Source organism: Quercus suber, unplaced genomic scaffold (assembly GCF_002906115.3).
Source record: "Quercus suber isolate HL8 unplaced genomic scaffold, Cork oak 2.0 scaffold_496, whole genome shotgun sequence".
Lineage (NCBI taxonomy): Eukaryota > Viridiplantae > Streptophyta > Magnoliopsida > Fagales > Fagaceae > Quercus > Quercus suber.
Window position 1 is genome coordinate 100,758 of NW_027069945.1, and position 12,017 is coordinate 112,774.

At 37.6% G+C, this 12,017-nt stretch overlaps 1 non-coding gene across 1 annotated transcript; it reads left to right on the forward strand.

Moving 5' to 3' along the window:
• Nucleotides 1–854: 854 nt before the first annotated feature.
• LOC112011647 (uncharacterized) lies at nt 855–4,617 on the forward strand. Its single transcript, XR_010624881.1, has 3 exons — nt 855–2,882; nt 3,405–3,450; nt 3,619–4,617. It is a non-coding gene; the product is annotated as an uncharacterized LOC112011647 (transcript).
• Nucleotides 4,618–12,017: the final 7,400 nt, after the last annotated feature.

Sequence of the window (12,017 nt, forward strand, 5' to 3'; positions counted from 1 at the left end):
AGTTTGAAAAAAAGTGACGGTTGGAAAGAAATAATAAAGAAAGATTAAAAAATAATATTTTAATAAAAATAGAGTTTTGGGATGTTAGAAGTATTGTAAAATGATATGGTATAATGATAAAGTGACTTTTTAGAATAGTAAAATAGAGTAGAATTGAAATTTCCCAATACTAATGCTCTAATACTTGAGTCAACACGCCTATATATATATATATATATTTTCATTTTTCGTTAGTTTATATCTCACATCAAATTTAAGGTTTTAAAAAAAAATATATATATATATATATATATATATATATATATATATATATATAAATTTATTGACTAAATCTAACCCGTGAAAGCCAGAGTACAAACACCCTTAAAAGCTACCGATAGTTGTAGGTCACGGGATCAATTTCCAAATTAAAAGCCATACTCGTCTTTATCGGCTGCTAGATTTTTGGTGACTTCCATGTTGACTTTGGTCTTCCATGCAATTTCCATAGAAATATCTAGATTTTTTTTTTTTTTGGCTTATCATAAGAAGTCAGGGCTTGGCCTTGCTGTTTCACAGTGAGGCTCATCATCATCATCAGAGAGAGAGAGATATGGATACGAGGGAGGGAGATATGGGTATGACGGTGGGAATGGTGTTTATATTGTGGTCAATGACTATTTATAAAAGCAGTGGGTTAGGGAAAAAGTTCGTGTAGTGGAGCAGCAGCCGTTTGTGGGAACGTTACAATTCTCTACCCTTTTGGAATTAAACCTGGTTGCTACATTGACGATTCGTTTGTGATAGATTGCAACAACACTCTTGGCTCTCCCACAGGGGCGTAGTTAGGAATTTTTACATGGGGGGCGCCGACTTCTCAGACCTGATTATAACTCCAAACTTCACTGGAGTCCCAAATCTTGAGAAATTAGTTCTTGTAAGGTGTACAAATTTACGCAAGTTTCACCCATCCATAAGAATTCTTAAAAAACTTATTCATCTTAATTTACAAGATTGTGAAAGACTAATTCGTCTTCCAAGAAAGTTTGGAGTGGAGTCTCCTGTGACTCTTGAACTTTCTAATTGCTCAAATGCAAGGAAAATCCAAAATTTGTGGTAAACAAGGAATTCTTACAGGAGATTTTTTTGGATCGCACTGCTGTTGTGGAACTAATTGAAAACATGCCAGAGAACCTATGGATAGTCGAAGGCCTAGAGGTGCTTGATTTGAGCAAAGCGGATATGGAAGAGCTGCCTTCATCAATTGAACATTTGACTAACCTTACTTCATTGACTCTAAGATATTGCGTGAATCTTGTGCGCCTTCCTAACACCATTTGTAGTATGAAGTTGCTTAATTCTATTGATCTTTTTGGATGCCTAAAATTTGGTAACTTGCCAAGAAACATAGGAAATGTAAAAGGTTTGGAGCTGCTTAATTTGTGTTGGACAGCCATAGAAGAGGTTCCTTCTTCCATTGTTCTCCTTAAAAATCTGAAACATCTATATATCTGTAGATGGAAGTCTTCTGAATTTTATTCCCTGCCAGCAAATCTTGAATTGATGGGCCTAGTATTTCCTTCATTAATTTCCCTGCCAACAAGTCGTCATCCAATGCGTGAACTATTGCATTCATTTGATTCCCTGGCACAACGTATTAGCCCCAAAATTAAACCATTTAATATCCTGCCAAGAAGACATCCGATGCGCAAATTATTGCGTTCACTTGATTCCCTGGCACAACATATTGAGCCAATTAGCCCGGAATTTATTTCAGTTAATTCCCTGCCAACAAATCCTCATCCACTATTGCCTTCCTTATTAGGTCTGCAATCTTTGACATATTTGCATCTTAGTGACTGCGATCTTTGGTCAATCCCCAATGACATTGGCTGCTTGTTCTCTTTATAACACTTAAATCTAAGTGGAAATTCTTTTGCTTCCCTTCCTGAAAGCATCTCTCAACTCTCTAATCTTCGAACACTCTATTTGGAGGGTTGCAACTGGCTTCAATCATTGGAAAATGTTCCATCAACTATTGATTCTGTAATTGCAAAAAATTGTACCTTGCTGGAGAGATTGCCAGAACTGCAATTTTATCCTTTTAGGTCAGATCACTCCCATTTGAATTTCCAGTGTGTTAACTGCTTCAAATTGGTTGACTATATTCAAAACAGCAGTAACATGCTTCAGGTATCTCTCTCTCTCTCTCTCTCTCTTTAAGTTCTAAACATAAATTATGCTTTGTATATTTCAGGGACAAAGTGATAGACTGCCAGACATCTTAGACATTATTATTCCTGGAGGTGAAATTCCAAAATGGTTTAACCATGAATGTATGGGTAATGAATTGAAGATACAAGTGCCTTATGGGTGTGATGAGCTGATGGGAATTGTGTTGCGCGTTTGTTTTTCATTCGCCAAGGTTTCTCATACCTCTAAAGATTTTCTACTTACATGTTGGATTAAAGTCAATGGATTTGAAAGGGCATCACCAATACGCTCTTTTTTTAGGACAAAATACGGCAAAGTTAGAACACGTCACCTTTGGCTGCTCTATTTGTCCCCGCGCTATTTTGACTCCCAATGGGGAGAAAAATTTCGTCAAATTGATGTGAATGGATCCAATAAAATTGCGATTAGAATAAGTTCTTCAAATGACTTGGGGGTGGCGAAAACTGGGATTCATTTGGTATACAAACATTGTCTCTTTGAGGATCTGGGTGTAATCTATCAAGATATTAATGATTCAGCCTCCAAAGGTACCCGAAATAAGCGAAGCCATGATGAGGATGATGGGGCTGGACCTAGTGGAGAAGTTATTCTAATGACGAACCACCTATAAAGACATGGAGGATGTAAAATTGAATCAAGTATTAGAGAATTTTTTGACTTCTTTGCTGGTAAGTCATCATCATTCTTCTTGGATTTCCCTTACTGGCATTTATATATCTATCATTTTATTGTGCTAGTTGTACCTTAACATTACCTTTTTGGCTTTCATATAGCCGCATTTTTTTCCTCTTTTTTTTAGTCAGGTTGAAATCATAAAAACTTTTCCTTTTGTCTTGTTTTTGTACTTTAATATAATGGAAGTAGGAGATCAAACATCCAAGAACCTATTGCGGCAGTAAAGAGGGATAGAAATCAATGACACTTTGTAGAATTAGTAAATTAGGCCTAGGGTCCCTTCTCTCACATCCACCTGGGCTCTTGCTGAAGTTGTCAAGGACTCAAAATGGTCAGCTGTTTAAATTAGCTGTCACATGCCTCTTACTATTGATTAAATCGTTTATAATTTTTTTTTTTTTCTATTTTGGTGTCCTGCAAATGCATTGCTCTTTTAAACTTCTATATACAAATGCATATTGAAATTTCTCTTCCATAGTATTAATATAATTATTGTTTTGCTTTTTCTTCCACAGTTTGGCAATAATACAAATGCGTAGGAATGCAGAATGATAACACGAGGTCCTTGGTTTCCCATCCTTGGGCAACGATTCCATAATTTCTGTTATTTTAGTGTTTTATTTATTTAATTTTTAATGGTATTATTCTTATAGTATTGATTGCTCATTGTTTTTTTCTTTTATAGTTTTTGTTCTTAATTTATTGCCTTTTTTTCTTTTGCATAAACAGAGTGATTCCTCCATGTAATGAACAACTGTTATGGTCCACATCAAATCCTACAGTCAATAAATTAGAGATACCTGCGTGGCTAATTGGTGGCCACTTTATATCCATCCAACGTAGGCGCACACATCAGTATGTCTACCAAACTGTGCCACTAAATGACCAACCGAGAATGGTATTGGTTTTGTTCTTAAGCAAGAATGGACTGGTGATATTTGCAGTTGTATTGTTGGAGTGGATTCAATGATTTTGATTTGTGAAGGAAAATTGGTGATTAGTAGTTTGCTTTTCTTAAACTCAGATGGAATTTACTGGTGAAATTTGGATAATAGTAGAAGCTAGCTCACATACAGATGACATATGAAGAGGAATGGCAGGGTAAGCACTGCAAGGGCCATTGAGCAGGTGTAATGTTAGTTTGTTTTTGGTAGTGGTTGTTGCCTGTTGGCGTTTTATACTCTCGTTGGTTTTACAAGAACAAAGTAGCTTATGAGGGCTGGTGGGTTTCTCTCACGACTGTGGTTGAACATAGCAGAAAATATTTGTACAGTTGCCTAGAAAACTGTAACGAAGAACTTATTTTGGAAGGAAAGAATAGACCTTTGAGCAGGAATCTTTTTTCCTGGGCAATGTACATGATGGCATGTGCTGCTGTTAATTGCGGGTGTTTATTCCAAGAAGAAAAAGTTTAGAGGTTCTGCATTTGTGTGCAAGGATTGGCAGGGTAGGAGGCTGGTGCTAGGTTGCTACAGTGGAGTAGCATCAACCAAAGAGGAGCTACTTTCCCTGAGACGCGTTTGCTGGAAATCTTTTGTCAATGAATGGTTTAGATATGTTAATACCAGAATTTATAAGATGTATAAATATGTTTAGCTAAAGAAGCAAAGACTGCATTAGTGTATCTTATCAAGGGGCTAGTTGTTGCTGTTCATCTTTCTTGGTTTGGTTTTGTACTGAATGCTTTTAATATATCCAGAAAAAAGAGGAGTGCGATTCCTTGATAAATTTTACTATTGCCCAGTTGTAATTGTTATTTTAAAACGTAATGCAAAATAAATGAGAACCGCCTCTGTGTTTCTCTCCATTTATATCATTGATGGCCTCTTCCCATCAACCCCTACCAGTTTTTAAAGATGGATCCAACTGACACTGACACATTTTAATCATACTATTTTTCTTCTTTTACTTAGGGACTCACATATCTAGACTTTTAATACCTAACCAAAATTTCACGCTATCAAGAAAGAAACCCAGTTTACACGGTATTATATTTTGATGTCTCTTGTTGTTTGTTGTCAAAATTCTAAGGCCTAGCGATCAAGCTTTAATTTTCGTGAAAGACACTTTCTTGAAAAATCTAGATGGACAAAAATGCTATTAAGTGTATTTATTGTTAGTGTGGAAAATTAGGTATTAATTTTACTTAAGGATTCACATATCTAGACTTTTAATACCTTACCAAAATTTCACGCTATCAAGAAAAAAAACCTAGTTTACACGGTATTAGATTTTGATGTCTCCTGTTGTTTGTTGTCAAGATTCTAAGGCCTAGCGATCACGCTTTAATTTTCGTGAAAGACACTTTCTTGAAAAATCTAGATGGACAAAAATGTTATTAGGTGTATTTATTGTTTGTGTGGAAAATTAGGTACCAAAAAAACAATTTTCTAAATTGAAAGGTTTTGTCCAGCGTAAGGATTACCCCAAATCCAAGACGATGGACAAGAAAAACGAAGTCTCCAAAACTTTTTTTTCAAGACTTTAAAGGTTCAAAGACTTTGGATTATAAATTTTTAATTTCCTAAAAGAATATTAAATAAAATTTATTTATCATTATTTGAATAGTAAAAAATTCATAATTATCATTTTGTATCTCGACCTTGGTCACAATGGTGGTAGTGTAGCAGCCTCATTATGGTTAGGAGCCAATCTAATTTGGTTTTCTAAACAGTGACTCAAAGTTTTGGATATTTTGTTTAACCTCTATTTTATCTTTTATTCTACAAATATAAAGTAGTCATAATTTTGTAATTACTATAAGATCAATTGTCTCTATTACGTTATGCAAGTTGGAGGGCTCTCTTTCATATCATTTGGATTTTAAATATATACGTGTCCTAAACCATCAAGCTAAACTCTTCGTCCAATTCTTTATTAAGGACATTTCTTGGAAAGCATTGAGTTGGAAATATAGAAAACATGTCATCAATCAACTATAAAGTTCCCAAAAAAAAAAAAATGGCATTTGAAACAATTCAAATTAATTAGAACAATATAAAATTTCTAGGCATCTAGAAGGAAGTAAATTGAAAATCTATAGTATCTGCATGTATTTATATATATATATATAAAACTTATGTGGTTAGCCAAAAGTCAAACAACTTCAATTTTATTTATATTATCAATTGTAGATTTCCTTAACATTGACATTTCCTCACTCTAGAGAGGACCACTTTGTCATGCATGCAATTAAATTTCAACCTATAGTACCTGCTCTATGATAATTACTCTTTATGAACAAGCCCATATGCCCATTTGTTTTTTGTGTAGGACGAGTTTAAATCTCAAATCTCTTATTCAATAACAGAGATTTTACCAATTAAGCTAACTAAAATTCATAATGTGTACTGTATTTATACTTAGAATTCCTCAATTCAATTTTAATTAAAATAATTAAAGTCTTTGACCCTTTTATCAATAATAATAATACTTATAATAAAGCATTCATGGGAATATATTTGGTATTAGTAAGAAACTACATTTCTGAGAAACTTTTGTCTTGAGAAAGATTTCAAAAAAAATTGGAGATGGAAATTGATTAGGAATATTTCTATTTTTTATGCATCATCAGAAATTAATGTCCCAAAATTAACTTTTAAGATTTAAACACTTGCACATTCATAATTATTATATTGGTTTTCTTGGTGATAAAATTGTTATTGTGCCCTTTTCATTTGAGTTAAGTTCATTATGCTCGAACTATGCATAATCTAACTATACATTTTGAGAATACACTAGTAAGTAGTATTTTGCGTAAAGATACAATATCGTTAAAGCTTTTATGCCTGGTTTCTTTGGAACTCTTTCAAAGTAAAATCTAGAGATTTTTGAAAAAAAAAAAAAATTATTTTATGTGGAAAATTTTCCTGAAAAATAGCCTCCTAAAAAAATCATGTTTTATATCGAAACTTCAAAATTTGCAATTTTAGAGTAAAATGTGTATATACTAAAGTTGTGTTTTCAAAACCTTTTCAATCCAAAATGTGATATAATCAATTTTAGTGCAAAATGTGATATTTTAATGCTTAAAATAATGTTTAAAAAGAGAGGCTATTCTCCCATAAGATTTTACTATTATTTGTAATAATAATAAAATTGTAGGGTTAGGATTTATGGCCCAAACCCAAAATAATAAATTTGTAGAGCGTGGATGATAGAGATAGGTTGATTATGGAATTAACAATAATTGGTTACAACCTCCAAGTACAAACTAGCAGAAAGATACATGTAAAGACGAAATGAATTGAAGTCCGAAGAGGTTTATGATAAATTGAGTAGTGATTACAGTTCTTAGAGCTACAGTGAAGTCTTTTTTTTTTTTTCTCCCTCCCCCTTTTGTCAGGAGCCCTTCTTCTTTATATAGCATCCTTCCTCATCATCCTCATCGTCTACTTGTTCTTCATCTGGGTACCTACTTGAGTGTATGTCATGTCATGTATCTTCTTTAGCTTTTGGTGAGTGGCGGTAGCTGAAGTTACACTGTTCAGGAGTCTTCTCCACATAAAGGCGGCCAGGAAAGTTGCTGCAGTGCATTTAATACGGTGGTAGCAGTTTTTCCTTTAGATATTTCTTCGTTCTTATCGTCTCCATACATATTCAGAGCTTATCTTTATCATTGGGGTTGCTAGGAAGATCATTCGGACCTTCCACACGTTTGATTAATCAAGACTATTCGTATCCGAGGAGTAAGACCTCTTTGGACCACTAGTGACCTCTTCGGATTGTACTCCTCTTTCGTTTCCAGGTATCCTTCTTCTAGATGGACTCCATCTCAACTGGTTCATTCTCTTCGGACACATAGTAATCCTCAAATAGAGCCCTAGGCCCACTACGTAAGGTTAGGCTTTTCCCCCCCACAATAGCCCCTCAAAATTTTAATTTTTCCCTCATATCCAAGGAGAAAAAATAGGATTTTGACCTGTCACGCAGTAAAAAGCTTGAAAAAACACATAAATATCTAAGCTTACACGTGTGTAGGCATAGATGCAAGCACTTCATCATTGCCGCTGTCGTTTCCGTATTCCCAAAGCGTTGTATTAATTGCTCCAGGCGGTGTTTTGCCTTTTGCATCCAACGGTGGGCCATTAATCAAACGGACATGATTATTCTTCGAGATTTGGGCGGGATGAATTACACCCTTTCATCTGTCCCCGTATATAAGCCCTCAGAGGAGGTTATTTCTTCTTTACCTTACAAATCCTCAGACTATCCAGTGAACTCACGCACTCAAATCCTTCAATCTCCTCCAATCACCTGTCTTTTTACTTCCCAGAGCTCGCAAAAAGTCCTTCTACGAATTTAGAGATCATTCTTCAGTTTCATCTGTGTAAGTTTCGACATCCTTAAGTTCATCATTCTCTTCTCGACCAGGGTTTTCAGCCTTCAAACCCTTATCTCCTGGTTATTGCTTCGAGTCTTTCTTAAAAATGGGTAGATTTCAATACCTCGTCAATAGTCCTGCCTTAATTGAAGAATTTAAGCAGACCTATGGTATATCGCAGGGGGTAAATCTGAGGTATTGCCCTCCGGAACGGATATTAACTGACTGAAGAGAGGGGGAAGTCATAATCCCCATGATAGCATTCACTGAAGAGGGAATGACTCTTCCAATGGGTTCTATCACCATGAACTATCTTCGCAATCATAGACTTTCTCCCGAGCAATGCGCGCCCAATACCTTTAGGATCCTAGGAGCCATTGATGCCTTGAACCTTCATCTAGGATTAGGATTGACCTGGCGTGATTTGGTATATATGTATGAGTGTCATAGCCAGAAGGGAGCAGGATATTACTTTAAATCCCGGTCCGACACCGTTAGACTTCTCTCCTGCCTTCCCAAGTCAAATAAAGGAATGAAAGACGACTATTTGATCGTCTCGGGCGCATGGCATGACGGTCTTCACTGTCCGACCCAGCTAGGAGAGCCAAGTGTGACTTCCTAGACTTAGTATCTTTAACAGTAGATTTAGGATCTTCACTCTTCATAATCTGTCTGCTCCTTTATGTCATTATTTTCCAGTTTTCTGACCCAGTTTTTTATTTAATTTATTTATTTTTTATTTTTTTATTTTTAATGTTAACAGATAAGGATCACACTTCTCCCCGAATTAGCCTCATCAACACAGCCGCGCTTAATTATTTATTACGCTCGAAGATCTTTGTGAGTGAAGATGGACAGCTTCGGTCCATTCCTCTCATCCTCGGTTACATGCCAAAATCAACCGATATTCAGCCGGTCGGCAACGCCATTACACAAGGCGACTATTGGCTCTGGCGAATAGACGTTGCTCGGCGTGGCTACTTAGCATCGTACGATCTTGAACCTGTACCACACCCGAATCCACAGGGTGTGCCATTGCTTGTTCAACCAGTTCAGCAAGTCCCCCTTGAACCGGTAGTTGTAGGCGAAAGGGTTGGCTCCTCGCCCTCTTCACTAGAGGAACAAATAGACAAATTTAAATTTGAAGGAGAAGCTTTAGGAGGGATTCAAGTGATACCATCCTCAGATTCCGAGGAAGGAATTGATAGGCAATCCAGTGTCCATCCTCCCATTCTGATAACTGCTATTCCGGAAGACTCTTCGAAAGAGGAAGACATGTCAGACTTAAAGGCTTTGATGAAGAACAGAGGAAAGAAGGCCGAGCCGAAAGGGACTGGGACTTCCCAACCTGTGGTGAGTCTGCCTCCACCGCCACCTCAGGTTCCTGATCTCGGCTTAAGGCCCCTCCTTGAAACTGAGGAGAGGGAGGTGGTGCCACCGAAAGCAACCATGCAACAGAAGGTGGCAAAAGACCACCGGAGCAAGACGGCTTCATCTACTGAGAGCCGAGATAACCCTCATGTTGCTGATGTGTGCTGAGGGCCACGCACATGGTCTCCCAAGTTGGAGTTGGACGTCGCTCCTATTCCTTGGGATACTTCCCTCAGAAACTATGATGGGGGGAGAGCAGGAGTAGTTGCTGATGCCTTGGAGCAACCCTTGCTCCTTCCTCGAGATATGGATTCATACAGGCGCTTCAACTAGTATGAACTCTTCATGTCCTTGAAAAGAGATTTGGCCATGGTAAGTGAGTTATTTCAGCTCTTCAGTTTGGGATGTTAATTTTTTGTTTGTTTTGTGCTAACTCTTTCACTTTACTATGCAGATTACCCAGCAAGTCTTTGTGGCTAAAGAGTGGAACAAGAAGACCTATATCGAAGCCCAAGCAGAGGCCCACTCTCGGTCCGTGGCAGAGAAGTCTTTGGGCATCCTGAAAGAAGACTATTTTCAACTCTCTGAGCAATTCAAAGAGGTGACTAATGAAAAGAATAGTCTTAATACGAGCCTGCAGAATGCTGAGAAGCAGGCCGAAGCCCAACACAAGCTGCTGAATGAGACTGAGATTAATTTGGCAACTGAGAAAGCGCTTGTGAAGGAACTTCGAGCCGAACTTCAAAAGGCCAGGGAGATTGCCAAGCTGGCTCAGAAGAATGCTCAGCTGGCTAAGGAGGCAGTTGAGGCTGAAAGAAAGGCAGCATATCAGCTGGAGGTAGAGGAGACCGAGAAAAACCTCACTGAAAAGTTTACCTCGGTCAGCCGAGACTACTGTGATATAACGTGGGGAAAGGCACTAGACGCTGCTGGGGTCCCTGCGGACTCAAAACTGAGACTGCCTGGGAGCATATATTACGACCCTGATATCCGAGAGCTCCCAGGGTCTGATCCCCCTCCTTCAATACAACTCCAGGAGGCCTCGGAGCAATCCTTGGTCAGCCAAGTTCCTCCAATCACCCTCGAGGCCTCCAAGGAGTCTGGTCAGCCTGGTGATCAGAGCAAGCCAGTTGAGGCACCCAAGGATAAGGGCGAAGGCTTGGGAAAGAAGAAAACCCCTTCAGCACCAAAGGACCAAGCCCCAGAAGCTGCTGCCACTCAGTCCAGTCCGGCTGCCGACCCCTTGGTCCCCCAAACGAAGACTTAGATACTTAGGTGTTTTCTGTTTTGTACTTGTATTGTTTTTTCTTTTCTGTAAGGGATTGTAAACTATTTTCTTTTGATCAATGAAACAGTTTTCCTTTTATTTCTAGTGTCTTCGTTGCATATCTTATGACTTATTTTTGCTGCAAATAATTGTACTTTGTAATTATGGTAATGTAGGTAAACATAACCACCATATCATGCTAACAATGTACATAACCAAAATTGATACTGAAAAGAGCAGTTTATATAAGAATTACTAATAAGTAATGAATGCAACGAGTGATATGAAAGCTTCACAGGTCTTTTCAAACATGCACAGAGAATGTTATCATAAGTTAGAGTTAATTTAAATACATTCGAGAATTTCAGGCATGACTCATTTCAAAGTTAAAGTTCAATAACAATAACTATACGGAGGTGTTGACTAACCCATATTATCTGGTCCAAGGACTGTAGGCATACGAAGGAGTGTTAATTAACCCAAATCATCTAGTCTGAGGACTATAGGCATGATTGGACTTAAGTTTAAACACTTAGAGAACTGTGAAGGAGTGTTAACTAACCAAAATCATCTGGTCCAAGGACTACAGGCATGATTGGATTTAAGTTTAAACACTTATAAAACCGTTAAGGAGTGTTAACTAACCCAAATCATCTGGTCCGAGGACTACAGGCATGATTGGATTTAAGTTTAAACACTTATAGAACCGTTTGGATGACGAATTGTCATGGTGATTGAAGAGAAGATTCGATTAATAATAGTACATTTTGAGGTTATTTACATTCCAAGGGCGCAGTATCATATGACTATCTAGGTCTTCTAGGAAATATGCCCCAATGCCAGCCCCTGAAGTGATACAATATGACCCTTCCCAATTGGGTCCTAACTTCCCCCAAGCTGGATTTTTTTGCAGTGCCCACAACTTTCCTAAGTACCAAATCACTAGGTTCTAGAGGCCTTAGCTTTACGTTGGCATCATAGCCTTGCCTGAGCTTTTGTTGGTAATGTGCTAATCGAACTATTACATTTTCTCTCATTTCCTCAATCAAATCCAAACTCCTTTCTAGCAGCTCATTGTTGCCAGTCGGACTGAACGAGCTGGTTTTCAGAGTTGGAATCCAGTCTCCACAGGGATGACAACTTCAGCCCCATAAGTCATCGAGAAGG